This window comes from Cibotium barometz, chromosome 15 (assembly GCF_041138505.1).
Source record: "Cibotium barometz isolate CiBa-2024 chromosome 15, ASM4113850v1, whole genome shotgun sequence".
In the NCBI taxonomy this organism is placed as follows: domain Eukaryota; kingdom Viridiplantae; phylum Streptophyta; class Polypodiopsida; order Cyatheales; family Cibotiaceae; genus Cibotium; species Cibotium barometz.
In genome coordinates, this window is record NC_141060.1 from 21,613,168 (window position 1) to 21,633,461 (window position 20,294).

Consider the following 20,294-nt stretch of genomic DNA (forward strand, 5'->3'; position numbering starts at 1 on the left):
AAAGCAAAAACGATACATCGCTCCAAAATTCCCTACTACGAAGAAAACCCACGAATGCCTAGTGGCTGAGATACCTCGAAGCTACTAAGGTACGACGATGAGATTTCTAAGGATTGGGGTGAGGAAATGAGTAAGATATCCCTTGAAGGGAAACGTAGGGAGGAAGTCATTCTTTGAGAACCAAAAATACCTAAGCTTACAAAAGTTGGGCTTCAAAAAAGAAACAAAGCTTTGGCAAAAGCTGAGCGAGAGGCCCCACGAAAGTTATGGCTAAAACAAAAAGTGAGAATGAGGATAAACCAGACCTGCTTTCAGTACCATACCATTTCAAAACCTACACAATTACGAACGAAAGGTGGTCCAACAACTGACAGCAAAAAGAGTTAAGGAAGATGGGTTGTCCACATCATATGATTGCCCACCTGAAGTCAAGGAAGTTGATATTGTAGAACTAGGGGAGGAAACCAACCTATTTATATCGCCAAGGACGACTCCGGTTGAAGAAAATGAGCTTGTCGCTCTCCTTAAAGAGTTTAAGGATTGTTTCGCCTGGAACTACAAAGAGACGAAGGGTGTACCACCTGAGGTGGTGCAACATACGATCCCAATCATGGATGGATCAAGACTAATCAGGCAAAAACCATACCAAATGAATCCTAAATATGTGGCAATTGTAAAGGAGGAAATCGATAAACTCATTGTTGGAAGATTTCATCTATGATATAGGACATACGGATTGGTTGTCACCAATCATAATAAGGCCAAAGAAGAATGGAAAACTTAGGGTATGTATCGATCTTAAAAAGGTCAATGCAGCTACTAAGAAGGACCATTATCCATTGCCCTATACAGAACACATTTTGGAGAGAGTAGCTGGTGAAGAAGCTTACAGCTTCTTGGATGGATTTTCAGGCTCCAATCAGGTGTCTATAGCACCCGAAGACTAGCATAAGACAACCTTCATACAATGTGGGGGACGTTTGCTTACAAAGTCATGCCTTTTCAGTCTCACCAATGCCCCAGCAACATTCCAACGATTAATGTGCACAGCCTTCAAAGACTACTTGTAGAAGTGGTTGGAGGTATTCATTGATGATATGTGTGCACACTCTCGATGGGCAGCTCATCTGGCTTGCTCAAGGAAGGTGTTTGAGCGATGTCTATTGTATCATATATGCTTAAACCCTTTAAAATGCCAATTTTGGATCAAACATGGTGTGATATTGGGACACATTGTCTCTAAGAATGGTATATCTACATATGACAATAAGGTTAGGTTAATCTTGGAACTGCCACCACCCGCTAATTACAAAGGTGTGCAAAGATTTATGGGACATGTTGGGTATTACCGTTGCTTCATAATCTTCTATGCTGAAATCGCCATGCCATTATATAAGCTACTCATTGTCTTTGAATGGACTGAAGAATACTAGGAAGCATATGATAGATTGAAGCAAGCGCTGGCTAGCGTGGCAATTCTAAGGCCACCTAATTGGGACCTTATATTTCATGTACATATTGATGCATCAAACTTTGCTATTGGATGCGTATTGGCATAGCCTGGTGAGTTCAAATTGGACTACCTAGTCTGCTTCACTAGTTGTCGCCAATTGAATGATGCAAAGGTGAATTATACTACCACAGAACGAGAAGGGTTGGACATGGTTTATGCAGTCAAGAAGTATCGACATTACCTATTGGCCAACAAATATGTGTTCTTTGTGGACCATCAGGCCTTATTATACTTGGTGCACAAGCCTTGTACCACGGAACGAATCACATGCTGGTTGTTATTACTATTGGAATTTAACTTCACGGGCGGTGAGAAAGGGGACACAGCATGTGTTGGCCGATCATATGTCGAGAATTCCAAATGGAAAACCGGCAACAACGAGTGTTGATGATGACCTCCTTGATACTTGTTTGTTCAAGCTGGACATGGTGCTCGAATGGAGCGAGGAAATATTCGATTATCTAGCTTATGGTTTTTCGCACAAGAACGACCCTTGAACAAAGATAAAATGCGGTGGCTTGTTAAGTTTGCTGCACCTTATCAATTAATTGTTGCGATAGAACTACATAAGCTAGATAAGGACAATTTCCTAAGGAGATGGGTGAGAGAAGATGAGTTCGTCACTCATGATATTGGATGAAGCACATTCAGGGGTAGCCGAAGGACATTTTGCTGGAGAGATTATGGCTTGCAAGGTGCTTCAAGTAGGACTATGGTGGCCTACGTTGTTCAGGGACGCCATAGAGTTTGTTAAAAGATACAAAAAATGTCAGCGATTTGCTATCCCGCAAAAAGGGACATGATGCCACTTACCCTTATTATTGTAAGACAACCTTTTGGGAAATGGGAAATTGATTTTGTTGGACCTATTAGTCCAGCTGCGCATCCATCACACAAGCCCGATATGTGATCATGGGCCACATACTATTTCACAAAATGGGCAAAAGCCAGAGCCTCTAAGCGAGCTGATGCATGAACAATAGCTAAGTTCTCATATGAGCAAATCATTTTGAGAGTAGTGGGTGCCTAAGGGTCAACTTATAAATTAGCTATACAAAGATAAGAAGGGCATCAACAAGGAGTCAAGGAAAAACGTTCAAAGAATAGACAAGGAATAGAAATGGTCTTCACATGTAAGCTGATGGTATTCCAAACAAAATAGCACCCCACAAAGGCCTCATAAGCAATGGGTTCCAAATTCCACCCACTGCCGCACTGTTGTAAATACCTACCAATGCAAAGGAAAGGGTGGTAAAGGCATTTAGAACTAACTCCCAACAAAAACAAATGCTAGGAATGCACAAACATTGGTATGGAGGAAGAAACCAATCCAACATGATGGGCTAAATAGAACAAAACCACTACCTCTAACCACCATGATCGGGGAGCTGGAAAAGGTTATTGAAAAGAAGATGCAACTAATGGACACTATTTTACAAACCCCAATCCACAGGACTCAGTAGAAGAACTCTTCAGTTGGATGGTGGAGGGAAGGATCAAGCACTCTCACACTCAGAGTTAAAACGCCTGCACAACAACACCTGCCCAGACGTGCCAAAGTACCACCTTGGTTTCCATGGCAATAAAAAGATAAACGTATCCATTACTCAAAAATGGATACACAATAAAAATGGGTATCATTCACTTCATCCAATCTTTAAATGCATGGTTGAGTGTCTCAGCATGAAGAGAAATGTAGGGTATCAATCTTGCACACACTTGGCACAAAACAATTCACGCCGCCGTGAACTGGTACAAAATAGTTCACGTCGTGAAACATTCTAAGCACTTCACACCATGAACTGGTCATAAAGATTCACATCGTGAAATGGTCCTCAAGGGTTCACACCATGAAACAATCACATTCTCTCGACCAATCATAAGCAACCACGTGGCATTCTTCATTAAGGTAGTCGCCCAGTCCAACAGCTGTGCCATAAAATCGAATTTCTTTTCTTTTTTGTCATTTTGCATTCATCGTCCTTCATCGTACGAGCAACCATCAAGTGTGGCTCTCATTGATTTCACTTTTCCTTCATCGTGTGTAAAATCGACATATACGAGTTTGAGGTGGGAGCTTGTGCCTTGATTTTGCGTTTTCTTTTCGTGTTTTCATTTCTTTTCTTCATTAAAAGAGTTGTTGATGCTCTAGTTTATGTTGTTTGGTTTGAGATTGTTGAGAAAATTCATGTATGAGTGAAGATCTAAGGTTTGCTGAATAGTCTGAGTCAGAAAGCTCTAATTTTAAGTCAACAGGGTCTAATAGAGTTAGATGTGTGTTTGGTTTAGTCAGTTGATGCTATGAAAGAGTAGATTTTGTCTAGTTTGAAGTTTGTGAAGTCTGGGCTGACCATCAGGGAATAGGCGAAAGTCAGTTGGATTGGTTATGGGCTGGATGGTGGTCTAGCTCAGTTGGGGGCTAATTCAAGTCAGCTGGGTGTCAGCTAGGGTTAGCTGGGGATCAGCTAAGGGTGTACAAGGGTAGATATGACCTCTTTGGGTTGAAGGGAAAAGTTTTGGGTTTTGGTTTGAGTGTCAGATTTTTTGTCAGTCAGCAAAGCAGTTAGTCAGAATTAGAGGGAAAAGTGTTATAGAGTCAGCAGATAATCAGCTGTGTTGTCAGCCTTAAGTTTGTGGAGTTGATTCCTAGTGGGATTTGAGGTTTTTAAGGGATACGAGGTGTCAGCAGACATTGGGGTGGTGAGATCTAACTCAGGGCAAAGTCAACAGAGCTGAGGTAGCTAAGTGAGATCTTAGTCAACAGGGGAGTGATGTAGGTTCAGTAAAGCAAGTATTTAAAGTTTGTTGATGCTGGAGGATTTTTTTGGAGCATGGAGGATATATTTTTGGCTGGGGTTAACAGTAGCTATCTGATTTAATTTACAATTAGAAGTTGATCAGTTGAGTGTCAGCTGGGAGTGTTTTTAGTTAGGTAGTGGTCAACTAAGGTCGCTAAAGGGTTAGGAGTGAAGATCAGAGCTATTAGAGGTCATATCTGACATGGGAGGATAGATGGAGGAGTCAGCTAAATCAATTTGTGAGGTTTAGAGAGAGTTCAAGTGTCCGACTGTGTTAACTGAAGATCAGAGGATAGCAGCTGAGTGGATCGGTGCTCTGGATTTGTGTTGTGTTGGTGTTGTGGTGATAGTTTATAGAGCCCTCCCTACGGTGGTGTGTTGTGGTGATAGTTTATAGAGCCCTCCCTACGGTGGTGTGTTCGGACGAGCTATAGAGGCAAGACTCCCCTGACACTTCAGCGTGAGCACATGTGGAGATCCCTGTGAGGTAAATGTGTGGAATCAAAGATATAGCATGAATTGAAGGTGAAGTTGATGAGCCCCAACTACTACACATTTGAAATCATGGCGGTGTAGAAGTTCCATCTTTACTCATTCTCCAATTTTTTTTGTACAAAGACGGGCATTATGGTTTGAAGATTGTATCCTGCTGGTCTGTCTAAGAAGATGGTGGGGGTCACGTGTCTATAAGTTTTCTTGAAGTGCCCAAGGCAGTTAAGAAGGGAGATTATGTGTTAACATTGTCAAAATCATGACAAGTATATATGTCTAATCCCAAGCTTAGTATCTCTTTGTTCTTGTGTTGTGGACATTGTGTGGTGATGTCATGTTGTCATTGGTTCTTTTTGAAAGAGCATGTAAGATGTGAAAGCCACATATCATAATCATTGTAAAACCCTCTTTGTCTCACCACACATCCGAAATATTGTGTGTATTGGGTTCACTATAGAGGTACTTGGTTCTTTAAGGACTGAGAATGAATGGTTTCTATTGTTGAAGCTCCCTGGATGGATGGATAACCTTCACCTATGCCCACACCTACCAGAGGAGGTCCTGCATGCTGAATTTGTGAAGAAGAAGATCTCAATTGAAGTAGTTATAATTGCATATTGTGGCTTGTTATAGCCATTGTAACTAATAACAACTCCAGCTTAATAAGTTTGCCTTCATTGTTACACCCTGCAATTGAAAACTCTTTTGCTTCCATCCCTCATCATAAAGTTTCAATTATACAGTTTTCATTGAAAGTTAGAGGGAATTGTTTACAAGTTGTAGAGAGAGAGAATTGTGATGGTGTTGGTAGTTGTCTAGTGTTGTTCCACTAGTTGTTTGCAGTGAAGCTTGGCTAGTTATAGATGCATTTCAGTTTAAAGGCCACGACGGTGACGGTGGCCCTCTCCTTGAAGGCAATAGGAGCCTGATTTTAGCAGTGTGGTAGCACTCCTTCTTGTGTTGCTTGGCATCCCCTTCTTCATCCATGACACCTTCCATGTCTCCTCAGGGCAACTCTATTGCGTTGATGACCCATACGACTACAATAGGGAAAGTGATGGGTAGTAGGGGGCACCAAGGTGAGTGATGATCTCAACCATGGCAAGGCATGAGGGTGTGGATGTCACAAAGAAAAAGATTTGGAGGCATAGGCACATGGGAGCCAAGAAAGTGGAGAGGCATGTAGTGGTGGTGGCGGGGGACAGAGGCATGGCCAAGGCAGAGAACATGGTGCAAGTAGCAGAGGGCACGAGGGGAGAGCAAAGGCTCAACATAGGCAACACAAGAGGAAATGGGGGTAGGTGGGGAGTGTAAGTCAATGTCGACGATTGGGCACATTGGGGAGGCACTATGTGCCAGGGTAGAGGACATGGCTAGGTACGTAAGGGGCAGGCAAAAAAGGAGGGGGGGGGACAAATGGGCGTCGGCGCCCAAAACCGCCCCTTACCCCAAAGGCAAAAAAAGAGGGGGGCTGAAGTGGAGGGCGTAGTCCTTTATCTTGACAGAGAGCATGGCCGCCTAGTATTTCTCGCATGCGAGCGTTTCCAAGGCAGCGATACTGTGGGCATTGGCTTCCACACGTCGACCCACAATGTCTTCTTTATGCGCAATGGTCAGGTGGTGGCATTGGTGGAAGACGACCTCGACGACCCCTTTCATTTTCTCTTCCCCACTGTCGTACTGCAAAGCTACGGAGCCAAAGTAAAGCTCAACTTTGGTCATGGCCCCGTGGATTCTTGGAAGAGCCTCTACCCACTCGCTTGGACAGCACTACCTGAGACCAACCCTGTCCTTAAATGGCCTGTCACTGCGTTTCGTCGCAGGTTAGGCTGGCGGCGGCAGCCAACTTAATATTGGCGCCATAATGGCAGACATGTCGGAGCCGGTGAGGACGACGCTTTTCTTCTTCGAGATAACGGTAGAGGAGCCGGGAGGGATATTAGGCATTGGTTTTACGAGCACAGACAGCTGCCTGAATGACCAAATGCCAGGTTGGTACAACAACTCGTGTGCTTACCATGGGGATGATGGCAAGCTATATCAGGCCTCCTCGCTAGGAACCCCTTCGGACCTCCTGCATAGCGGGCGACGCAGTTGGGGCTGGCGTCCACCATGGAAACAACGAAATGTTCTTCGTCAAGAACGGTGCCCCAACGGCACCGTGAGCAAGACACTCACGGGCGTGATAAAGCCCGTGGATTGCACACGAAACAGGGAACGAGAGAGTGTCCCTCCGAGGGGGGGACATATGGGCGCCCGAACAGGAACATGCAGAAAGAAGCCAATTGGAGTGTGCCTGGGGACATATGGGCGCCGGCACGCTCCAATTGGCTTCTTTCCGCATGTGGACACCCTCCTGTTCGTAGCAAACGGCATGTCCAGCGCCCATATGTCCCCCCTTCTCTCCTTCAATTGGCTTTTTTTTTTGCATGTGGACACCCCTCCTACTCGTAGCAAATGGCATGTCCGGTCGTTCGCTCTTCTGCGTCTGCACCGTGGCCATGCCGAAAACCGACATGGCAAGCGTCTCCGCCCGGAATTACGGTTTCTCTGTTACCATGGCCAGCAGCCCCCGTTGGTACTAGGGTTTCACCATACCATGAATTCTCTGTGGAAGCACCACCGCCGCCGAATGGTCGAGATTGGAAAGCTCACCCACCTCATTATGCTCGATCTTTCCTACAATGCCTTCTTAGGTGAGCTCTCTTCACAAACCTTAGCCAATCTCCCCTCTTTGGTAACACTAAACCTTGCATTCACTCAGCTTAATGGGCGCATCCCAAATGAATTCGGCTCTCTGTTTTCTCTTAAAATGCTTCAACTTTGGCACAAATCCTTCAGTGGAAGCATCCTACGTAGCCTCTTTGAAGCTATTTCTCTACAATTCTGGCTATTAGAGAGCAATACCTTGTCAAGTGAAATTAGCCAATCTGTTCGACCTTAGATATCTTGTTGTGGAGTACAATACGCTCACAGGATCCATACAACCCAACATCACCAACCTTACCAAAATCTTAGCTATCTTTAGTAGCTTCAACAAGCTAGTGGTATCATCCCTCCCCAAATTGGTGATTTAAATAGGTTGGGTTACCTTGATCTCCAGCAAAATCTCTTAACAAGTGACATTCCTTCCTCTATTGGATCACTCATAGGGCTCGAAGTTCTTGAGCTAAACAATAACCAACTCAGTGGCGCATTGCCTCACAACTTGGGCAGCTCCATAAAGCCACAACTCTAGATCTCTCCTCTAACCATTTCAATGGCAGCATCCCTGCAAAGGTGGGTAACATGTCTTCACTCCAAGCTCTAGACCTCCAGCAAAACAATCTCTTAGGCAACATCACCCCATCTTTGGGTAACTTGACCACGTTGAAGTCACTCAATTTGTCTTACAACAATTTCTTAGGGGAGGTGCCCACCAATGGCATTCTCGCCAGTTTTTTTGCCGCCTCATTTGAAGGCAATGGGTTTCTATGTAGAGGACCCATGGTGAACCTCAAATGCATTTCTCCACCGCCTGCTGTGAGAGACCATGCTAATGATGACGACGCCAATGGTACCACCAAGCAATCACCAAACCAACCTCTCTACCACGGGGTCATCCAAATTGAGCAAAAAATGGAAAATTGTCATAAGAGGGGTGGTGGGAGCAATTGGATTATCTTTAATCTTCATATTTCTAGCATTTTTCTAGGCAGGCCGAGGCCAAAGGAGACAATGCTAACCCAAAGCAAGTTCATCCCAGATCTATCAGCAGGTAATGTGAGTAAAGCCAAACTGGAGATGTACATTAGGGGCTTCAAATACAATTATGAGAAGTTTGTGTCACGTGCAAGCTATTATGACACAGCCTATGTGGGAGCCCATGTGGTGGGCAAGGGCAGGTTTGCAACTATGTACAAGTTAGATTTGCCAGGTGGCACACAGTTGGCAGTTAAGGACTTCAAGAACCCCATATCCCAATCAACATTTGAGAAGGAAGTGGAAGGCCTTGAGTTAGCTTCCCAATTCAACACATTGTTGCCCATGAAAGGCTACTATTCAAACCCAATTGAGAAGGTCATTTTATATGCCTTCATGCCTAAAGGCGCCCTTTATGATTTGTTACATATAATAATTCTGATGCACCTACCCTCATTGTAGAGGGAGAAGGAGAAAGAGTGTGTAGAGGGAGAGTGAGAGAGGGAAAAAGAGAGAGAGGGAGGAGGGAGGGAGGGAGCGCATGGAGAGACAGATTGGGAGAAGGCTAGACAGAGGTCGAGAGACCATGAGGGTGTGTGTGTGTATTAAAGGAGGAAGAGAAAGAGAGGGAGAGAGATAGAGTGTGTAGATGGAGAAAGAGAGAGAGGGAGGGAGAGGGATAGACAGAGGTGGAGAGAGCATGAGGGTGCATGTTGAAGGAGGATGAGAAAGAGAGAGGGAGAGGGAGAGGGATAGACAGAGGTGGAGAGAGCATGAGGGTGCGTGTTGAAGGAGGATGAGAAAGAGAGGGAGAGTGATAGAGATAGAGTGTGTAGAGGGAGAGGGAGAGAGGGAGAGAGGGCATGGAGAGAGAGAGAGAGAGAGAGAGAGGGGGGGGGAGAGGGCTGGATTGGGTGAGAGAGCATCAGGTGGAAATGAGAGAGAGAGGGGGATGGATAGGCAGAGGTGGAAAGAGCATGAGGATGCGTGTTAAAGGAGGAAGAGAAAGAGGAGGAGAGAGATAGAGTGTGTAGCAGGAGATCGTGTTGGTTATAGTGGGTTGGAGGGGGAGAGAGAGCATGAGGGTGTGTGTTGAAGAAGGAAGAGAAAGAGAGGGAGAGAGATAGAGTGTGTAGAGGGAGAGCGTGTTGGTTGCAGTGGGTTGGAGGGGGAGAGAGAGCATGAGGGTGTGTGTTAAAGGAGGCAGAGAAAGAGAGGGGAGAGTGTGTTGGTTGCAGTAGGTTGGAGGGGGAGAGAGAGCATGAGGGTGTGTGTTGAAGGAGGCAGAGAAAGAGAGGGAGAGAGATAGAGTGTGTAGAGGGAGAGCGTGTTGGTTGTAATGGGTTGGAGGGGGAGAGAGAGCATGAGGGTGCGTGTTGAAGGAGGCAAAGAAAGACAGGGAGAGAGATAGAGAGGGAGAGCATGTTGGTTGTAATGGGTTAGAGGGGGAGAGAGAGCATGAGGGAGGAGGTGGGCTGGGATGGGCTAGGAGCAGGGAGGAGGAGGGGAGAAGAAAGAGAAGACATGGGTATAGAGAAAGAAAGAAAGTTCTATTAAGTGTCTACTAAAGACCCAATGGGCCTATGAGACCAAAGTGATACAATGATGTCCATGGCATATCTCATCATGGAATGGAAAATAAAACAGAAAGAAAACATAAACATAGCTATCTCACTAGGGTGATACAAAACTATCCATGGAAACTCATCATGGAATACTAAGAACATGGGAGCGACATCAGCTCCGAGTAGATGGTATACCACTCTCCAATATATCAAGCATGGGGCTGATGAGTATGGCCGAGAGCCTCCTCAGCTATGTCACATGGAAAGGTAGCTCGATGGCAGTGGAGCATGTCCTAGATCTGGAGCTGATGAGGTGATCGTGCCGACGGGGGGGTCGAGGGCGTCGGGCACGTTGGAGTGCAAAGGCTCGGTCCGAGGCAACTTCCCGAGGCAACTTCACTCGGCGAGCGAGGTAGGGTTAACGTGAATCGGTAAAATCATCAATTCTGTTGATTCGAGCCCATCGTGCTGCCGAACTACGTCGAGACGACAAACGGGACCGGACGAACTGTCCAATAATCAGAGCGGGAAAACGGTGTCCAGACCCCTCTGCCACGCCGATGGAAAAGGTCCAAAGCAGCTCGTGGATGGTCCACAAGATCCACTATGTCAATGTCCTCCAGAAGAAACTGGTGATGGTTGGCTGGCGAGGGAGGGGGCGGGGTGGCTGGGACCGAGTCTCTCTCAAGAAGGTGTCCCTGTGTCTGCGGAGCTCAAGCAGGAAGAGGCCCTAGCAACGCTGGTCTTGGAAGTCAATGATCCTAGAGAGTGGACCGAATCCCTCACGAAATAGACAATGACACCTCATGTGGATCTCATAGTATACTGGGCAGCAGCATATGTAATGCTCCTCCGTCTCAACCTCTGTGTGGCATAGTCGGCAGATCCTCTCCTCTGGGGGTCTCCGTATGAGCTTCCCGACTCTGAAGATGTGCTCAGCTCTACCTATCTCCACTCTGAGGTGGTGGGATGAAACCCGTATTTGGCCAATCGCAATCCGCATGGCATGGGACATGTGAGCACTCAACCAAGTAGCCGGGGTGCTGGATGAATCCATCCTCAGTGAGTGTGAGGAAGTGATCTTTGTAGAAGTGCATCTTTGTGGGGAGCTTCGGAGGTGTGATCCATGTGCAATGTGTGTAGAGGCTAAGAAGATCTGACCGGATAACTCGGTGGTGGGGAGCTTCGGAGGTGTGATCCATGTGCAATGTGTGTAGAGGCTGAGAAGATCTTTGTAGAAGTCCATCTTTGTGGTGGGGAGCTTCGGAGGTGTGATCCATGTGCAATGTGTGTAGAGGCTGAGAAGATCTGATCGGATAACTCGGTTGGTATCTTGTGAGACAGCCGGAGAAAAGGGGAGTCCGAACTGTACTGAGGGGGGGTAGGTGGCCCATGCAGAGCCCATATACCCATATGCACACACACACACACACACACACAGAGAGAGAGAGAGAGAGAGAGAGAGTGGTTGCCAAAAAAACCCCGCTCCAAAACCTGCTCAGTGAAACCCACTCCGTGCCCATCCCCTTTGTAGAGAGTGTGATCTCCATCAACCATCACAGAAGATGGATCGATGGAGGTAATATCATGGATCAACTCACCGAGACACGTCTCAAGATTGTAAGCCCTTCATAGGTTAAACAATGTCAAAGGGGGATTTTACCAATGTTTCATCACCACACCATAGTCTAATACTAGTGAATATATCTACATCGAAGCATGTACATATGGGCATGGAGGTCCTAACTACTATGGAAGTTGATTTGCAGAAGGCCACTATAGAGTCTACAGATCTCTCCGAGGGATTGGAGAAGGAAAAGTTGCAAAAGATGTGCAAAGAAAGAGTATATATTATTGTGGACTCCCTTCGAGGAAGAGTGACAAAGAATTAAAGGACCTCCAAGAACCACAAACAAAGAGCTTCGCACTAAGCTACATGCAGATATCACATCATGTAGCTATACATTGTAACTCCCTTGGGTTCTCATAAGAAGAGATGGAGCAAGGACACTATCCTCACCATATAAGTGAGAAAATCCTAGTTTAGAATATGTTTAATGACATCACTTTTTCTACATGTCAATAAGTGCATGCATAATTTATCCTTTGTCTATAGGAAGAGCTTAGGTAGAGCATGATGAAAAGGCTCACTATGTTGCTGACTTCAAAAGATAGTATGACTTCTCTAGTCGGATGGTGTATCAATTGAAGATAGGTAATACAATAAACTTTAATCCCACACCACCAAGTGCAATTGACAATAGTAACAATTCCACGCTCATGTGTTTTCTGTTGCCTAAAGTTGGAGGACCGGGATTTTGTGGGTGTTTTCATGTTACCATGCAAACACCCATATCATATGGTCTGCTTTGCTACCATATTCCCTAATAAGAGGTTTGCTATGTAATGGGTTGTGTATAAAAAATACAGTTATAAAAAAAATTAATGGGAGCTAATAACTAGAACTTAAAAACAACCCACTCAAAGGTATTTATGCTTCCTATAGGTACATTTATGAATTTTAAAGATTTAATAGTTTTAGTGCTACTAGCAAAGCTATTAGTGTTGACTTAGACTACTAGCAATGTTGGTTAACATTGCTAGCAGCCACTACCATCATTTTTTTGTTTGCTCTAATAATGCTTGGCTAGCACTATTAGTAGTATTATTATGCTATTAGTGTTGACAAGCACTAAGCCAACACTACTTGCATTTCTTTTAGTGCTAATAATGCTAGAGCTAGCAGTACTAGTAGTGCTATTAGTATGTTTAGTGATGACTAGTGGATAACTACCACTACTAATAGTGTTATTAGTTCTAACTAATACTACTTTAGCAGTGTTTGTTACCACTACTAGCATAGTTAGTGGTGCTACTATTGCTTATTAGCACTAAAAGTAGTGCTACTAGTGATGTCTAACACTAGCAATGCACTAGCACTAAAAGCAGTGCTACTAGTGATGTCTATTAGCAATGCATTTGGTGCTAACAGCACTATTAGTAGTGCTTTTTGTATGTTTAGTGATGATTAGCACTACTAATAGTATTACTAGTTCTAACTAACAAGCACCAAATGCATTGCTAGTGCTAGTAGTGTTAGAAACAGTGAGTTATAAAATGACAACGAGTCATGAGTTGTCGTTTGCAAAACAAGCTATCTTGATTTTTCACTAGTCCTAAATATTGATCAATTTACACTCTTTTAGAGACATTGAAGAGAAATGTATTTGGAAATTTTACAAAATAAGCATAGTTTTAAACTTCTTTTTAAAAATGTACATATTGTTAATTTAAAGGTGAAATTTTTTTCACTTTTCGTGTCAAATAACAAAATGAAAAAAACAAGGTCAATACAAGATCTAATATTCTTTAAAACTACTAATAATTCACGCATGTCTTTGTAATGTATAATATATTCTTTACTTAGAATTACAAAAATATACTTTTTCTTCTCCAAAAAATTAACTAACTTCATCCCAATCATTGCACCCCATCTAATCATTGAATTAGAGCATATATTTGATATTAAGATAAGTAGGTATATGGAGTCCATGGCCATAGAAGAGGCTTATTGAAAGAAACGATTTCTCTAGATTCAGATAGAAAACTAACAATCCAAATAGTCAAATTTTAGATGGTAGTGAGTACTACAATTTATCTATTTACTTTGTTTTGATCTAACAGTTCGATTTAGAGTTATCGTCTTCAGTTTTTAGTTTATAACAATTAAATTTTGAGGCATGAAAATGATAACATCTGTCGTTTTGAAAAATTGATGAAAATTTGGATTCCAAAATCCACTTTGTTGACAAAATAGATTCTAGAATCTAAAATTTCGGTGACATTTCTATTGTGAGAGTGAAATTTTCATCCAAAAAAAAGAGAAATATGAACAAAAATTTCACTTTTATTTGATGGAAAAAATTTCCATTGACCACAAAATTTTCGTCAAAAACTTCCGTCGACAAAAAAAATTTCATCAAAAATTTCCATCGATGGAAAAAATTACGTCGATAAAAATTTGGATATTAGAATCCACTTGGATTTTGGAATCCAAATTTCTGTCGACGGATTAAAATTTCCGTCGACAGATTTTTTTCCGTCGACAGAATTTTTCAACGGGAATTTTTTCCATCAATGGAGTTTTTTGACGGATTTTTTTTTCGTCAACGGAATTTTTTGACAGACTAAATGATTCATTTAATAAAAGTGAACTTTTCGTTCATTATGGACCAAATTTCTTTTTTTTAAAACAAAAATTTCGATGTTGCGATAGAAACGTTAGTCTCAATGGAAATTTGGATTCGAGAATCCACTTTGTTTACAAAGTGAAATCCAATTTTTCATCAATTTTTTAAAACGACAACTATTATCATTTTCGTGGCTTAAAATCTAACTGTTATAAACTGAAAACTCTGTTTTTACAGACTATAACTCTAAATCGATCTATTAAATCAAAATAAAGTAAACTAATAAATTATAGTACTCACTACCATCTAAAATTTGACTGTTTGGATCATTGGATTTCTATCTAAATCTAGAGACATCTTTTCTTTCAATAAACCTCTTCTATGGCCATGGACTCCATAAACCTACATGTCTTAATATCAAAATATGCTTAAATTCAACCATTGGATCAACTTTGTATACAAAGAAATTTTATTTTCTTAGACAATGCCATGTAAGAGTTTTATCAAATTATATTGGGTCTAAAAGTAACATCAATTTTATCACTTATCAATTTGTTGATAACACGCTACGTACAACACGCAGTGTAGAAATGTGTATTGGTACAAAACTTATCCATGCTCAAGGGAAAGTATGATCTAGAGATTCTTAAACAAAGCAAAAAAGGAAAGAAAAGTGAAATTTGTCGACGTGTGAACATGCTTAATTTGCATGATATAGAAATTGTTGTGTATGGATTTGATTGCTACTAGTACTGGTTGTGGCACTACTAGTAGTGCTATTAGTATGTTTAGTGATGATTAGCACTAACAATACTACTAGTTATAACTAGCACTACTATGCATAAGACTATTCAATAGACTCTATGTATCTTACTCTACTTTGCAAAAAAGACTAATCATGAGTATAAATCAACTAAGCGAGAGCCTTAAGCAATAGATTTTTATCCTTAATGAAAAGTTTTAAGTCATTTAGGCTATCTTTCTTCGTCTTCTTGCACTCTTTTCTTGTGTTTTAAACACCTTTCCATCCTCTAAGAAGGATCGCACTGACTCAACCCCAAGGTGTCGTGTCTATATGTGAATTTTTACTCACATGCCATAATAAAATAAATAACTGTCATGAGAGGCCTTTCTAGTGAAGAAAAGGGGTGAGCAAGGAATTTGATGATATGTGGGTGGGTAGACTACAAAGGACCGCTGAGATGAAGGAAACAAGGGTTTGGTGTCCCATTAGTGTGTACATTCTTTTTTCATGATCGAGGTGGTCCTGTCATCCCTTGCTTGTCAAAAAGTCGAGCAAAACCTATGATGAACCTAGCATCGAAGAGGAGATTTAGGATGTAATAAGTTTAAACACACTAGATTCTGGCATTTTTTACATTCTTGCTTGTGGGTGTGTTCTACACCCATAAACCAAGGACACAAAGGGTTTGCATCTCCCCATAGTATGTACATCCTTTTTCCACCGTTTAGGTGGTCCCTATCATCATTGCTTGTCAAAAAGTCAAGCAATGTTCATGTCCATCATTTATTTGCCAATAGCTACTATGCATTGTATAAGTGGCCTAGGTTCATGAGTAGAACCTCATTCATAGGGTAGATAAAAAAAGGGACTTTATAAATTTTGGGTGGAAATGAAAAATTAGGAAATAGCGCTGAATATTCCGAGATTTGGAGAGATCTTCCCTGCTTGAGCCTCTTCCACCCGTCTCCTCTCCTATAGGCCAAAAAATCCGCTTCATGTGTGTAAAGCAAGGCTCGATATAGGCATTTTTTAAAATAGGTCAAAATAAGGACATGCTTGTAAACTAACCAAATTTCTAGGATAAATTGGCATATTTTGCCGATATTTCAAGAATACATTATTGAAATGCCATTTTTCTCTCAAGGGCCTAAGTAAAAGTTGAGTCGGACAAGTACAAGTGTAGAGTCTAAGAGCTAGGAGTTGAGCTAACGTGAGTGAGCATTATCCTTTATCTTTAGGGGGTGGCGACATGGATACCTTACGCGTGTGAGGCGCATGCCTCAATATGGGTGGCTAGTTGACGGGTTGCATGCATGGAAGGGACCTAGGCATCGAATTTGCAAGAACAAGAGGGAGGATGGGGGGACTGGGGGGAGGAAAATACTATGGAGATGAGGCGGTCGCGTGATCAAGCGGAGGAGGAGAGGGAGCGGAAGAGAGTAGTGCCTGATTGGATAGCTGAGAGGGTCTGTGGACATGCTTAAAGGCTGCAAACGAGGGGTGGCAAGGTATGCCTGCTCTGCAGGTTTCTTCTGAAATAGTCGAGCATCAAGTTGTCATGTTTTCGCTTCACAGTGCTATTATGTTCTGTTCTGGTAAGCCTCCGTCAAAAGTAGATGTTGGTAAATGGCTGGAAGAAGAGGTTTTCCATGACAGAGTTGTGTCGTAGGTCTTCTACTTAGGAAAAGGATTTTTCAATGTTCTCTTTATCAAAGGCCAAGTAGTCTCTGATTTGTTTGCCAGAGCCTCGTTATTCATGAATCAGAAATTAGTGCATGCAATGCCATTTAATCCTTTGTTTGATGTAAATAGGAGTTTGGTTGAGGCATGTCCTATTTGGGTAGAGATCATGGGTCTACCACCTTGTTGAGACTTGCACTGAGAGGAATAACCAGTGCTATTGGCTCGGTGTTGTATTTGTCTAAAGATGATGTGGCGGGCAATGTCTGTATATCCTGGAATACGACGAATGAAATCCCTAAATCAATAGTAGTTGATTTGGGGGGGATGGGCAAACTAGGGGGAAGTGGAGTGGAAAAAAGTCAAAGGCAGAACTAATGTGAGAAAGGCTAAGGAGGAAGCAAGAAAATCTGTTACTAATGAGGCTATTAAGGATAATTCAGGAAGTAAACCATCTGGGAGTCTGATCCCTATATTATATTCTAATCCTTTTAGTCCATTAGGAGGGGAGGGGAGTGAGACTTCCTCAGTTCAGAAGTTTAACTTGGCAAGTTGATGAAGCTTGGAAACTGACTCAAAAGGAAGGGGAACCTAATAGGGGTGAGGAGGAAGTGGACATGATCCCTAAAACTGCTGTAACATGAATAAATCTCTAAGAATCACAGGGTGTACTTGGAATGTTAAGGGCATTGACAATAGGAAAAAAAAACTTGGCTTTTTGGGGTCTAATCAAGGAGTGGGGTGTATCTATTCTTGCTATTCAGGAGCATAATCTTTTTGGGCCTAAATTGGTAAGGAAGGATAGGTTTAAGGATTGGACTGTATTATATGGAGGGGTGAATGGGGGTTTTAGCAGGGTTATGTTCATCATTAAAAATACTCTAAAGCCTAGTATTATAGCTAATCATCCCAATGGGAGAATTTTGGCTGTAGAAGTCTTTGTTGAAGGGGAGAGGGTTTGGCTAGTGAACCTTTATGGTGCTCATAATCAAAAAATCAGAAGTGAGATGTGGGAAATGGATTAACAATTTGAATATTCAGAGACAGTGTATTATCATGGGGGATGTCAACATGGTTGAGAAACAGAGGGACATGTGTAGGGGGAGTACTGTGTTGATGGGCCAAGAAAGGAGAAGGTGGGAAGACCTAAGAGGACGGATGGGAAATGGGGACTAGGGTAGTCAGCAATAGAATAGATCTTGATAAGGCTAAATGGTTAGAGAGGGATATAGAAGTGGATGAATGCTAGGATGCTCTTCACAAACTAGGAAAGGAAAAATCACCTGGGTGAGATGGTTTATATGTAGAATTATTTACAACCTTTTGGCCTTCTTTAAAGGATTTAGTTGGGAAAATCTGCAGAGAGGCTTTCAGGTCATGTAACTTGGACAAGGATCTAAAAGAAAGGGCTAATGAAGCTCATTCCTAAGCAAGCTGCTTGTGAGACTGGAGGCCTATTACATTGCTGACCGTCATTTACAAAGTTTTGGCTAAAGTCATTGCTAACAGGATTACTCCTTTTCTTCAAGAGGTTATCTCCAAGAGACAATATGGCTTTATCAAGGGCAGATCTATATAACATCTATGATGCAATGCTAGGTAGAGACCTAGCCTTGAGAACAAATCAGAAATGTATTCTTATACAACTGGATTTGGAAATGTATTCTTAAACAACTGGATTTGGAAAAAGCTTATGTTAGAATACATTGGTCTTTTGTGGAAAGGATAATGAAAAAACTACGTTTTGGTATGAGGATGGCCACTTGCATATATACCCTCACATTTGGATGACATTCGAAACTGATTTGTTGAATGGCAAGGTTGTTCGGGGGTTTGATGTGTTTGACTAGGTTAGTAAGGTAGGGTTTCCCCCTTGCTCCTTTACTCTTTTGCTATTGTTTCACATCCCCTTATTGTAGCATTGGAATATGCTTCTGTTGAAGGGAAAGTAGCTGGAGTGAAGCTAGGCAATGGGGAGCAGTTGGTAATACAATGCTTTGCTAATGTATATTTTGAAGGCAGATGCCAAGATTTAGGATGGAAAGATAAGATATTCTCTTATGCTACTCTTAAGATTACAGGCTCCTCTCTTGCCAGAATGTTGTGTAGCAATTGGAAAGAGACTTTGGGGCTGATGCTATGGGAGGGTTGTTCTAGAGCATGAGGAAACTCTTTGCTATGCCTAGGGATTTGGTGCTCACATAAATTTAATCCTCCTTTAGCGCTTCACGATCCCAAAACTACTAAAAAGCTGAACAATAAAGGCTTCAAGAAACTATCTAATTGTTGGGACAAGGCTTTGGTGGAAGGATCCTGAACAACTTGATGAGGAGCTCAGCCTGAACTTTAGGGAGGGACAACTAGTCAAATTTATGTTGGAAGAGGTACAAAAAGGATGGTTTTCTACTGCCTATGATGAATCTTGTTGGGTAAAAGGGAGAACTAGTTAGATTTGTGCTGGAAGAGGTACAAAAAGGATGGTTTTCTATTGCCTATGATGAATCTTGTTGGGTAAAAGACTAGGTTTGGTACAATGGGGTCAAGCTGGATAGAGGGACCACTAAAGACTTGTATAGGGAATTAAGAAGGACTGAGGAGAATGTGGTTTGTTGCAATACGATTTGGAGGACAAGTTGGGGTTCTAATAGTTGGAGAAAAAGATGGAAGACAATTTGGGAATTGGATATTCCTACTAAGTTTCAAGTCTTTCTTTGGAGAGTATGCATGGGAGCTCTTCCTCTAGGGATCAAATTGGTGCAGAGAAACTTTACTAATGGGTGTTGTCCCAGGTGCAAAACTGCTCTTGAAGATAGGAAACATGCTTCTTTGGGATTGCCCAGCTATCAGAAGCACTTGGTCCAAAATTGGCAGATGGGTATATAGTTGTACTGGGTTGCATGGAGAATGGGAGGACTGGCTGCTCGTTGGCAAATGGGCAACCAATGAGGAGTATGCTGATTCTATTTTCAACATAATTAGATTTTGCTGTCTTTTGGAAATATGGAATACCAGAAACTGAATTATATTTCAAAAATCAGTTGATACAGGGTTGGATGTTATAGGATTGATGCACAAATGTGTTCATATGTGCTGGTCTATACATTTGATTAATAAACTGAATAAAGATGAGATGGTGCAAATGATTTAGGCACTACAAGCCATATCTTGACTCTCTTTATGGAAGGGGAAACACTCAGGCATACTAGGTTGAGCCTAATTAATTGTTTTTTTTTGTATTCAGGTATTAATAGAGCTGAAGCCAAGGGTAAGACCTGTAGAGTTTGGTCCAAGGACTAAAAGGTGGCACAAGAAAGTCAAGCAAGTTGACCATACTTTTGTGGCCTTTATTGAGAACCCAGTTGGTACTAGACCAATTGTCAAAGTGTGGTCCAAAAGGGGAGATATTTTGGAGCAGCAGCCACCTAAAGGATGCACATCTGAGGTCTTGATTGAAGCTTGTATCCAGTTGGGATATCAAATATCATGGGGAAATTCCTCTTTTGAAGATGAGAGATGGACTTTGATTTGTAACTTATTAAATGTGGTTTGCAGGATGTTAAATCAAGGATAAAGATGTAAATGCAACTTTTTGATATATAATTATATATATATTGGTCAAAAAAAAAAAGT

At 42.2% G+C, this 20,294-nt stretch overlaps 1 pseudogene; it reads left to right on the forward strand.

The window, feature by feature from the left end:
- Window positions 1-1,857: 1,857 nt before the first annotated feature.
- On the forward strand, window positions 1,858-20,243 carry LOC147631059 (uncharacterized; annotated as a pseudogene).
- Window positions 20,244-20,294: the final 51 nt, after the last annotated feature.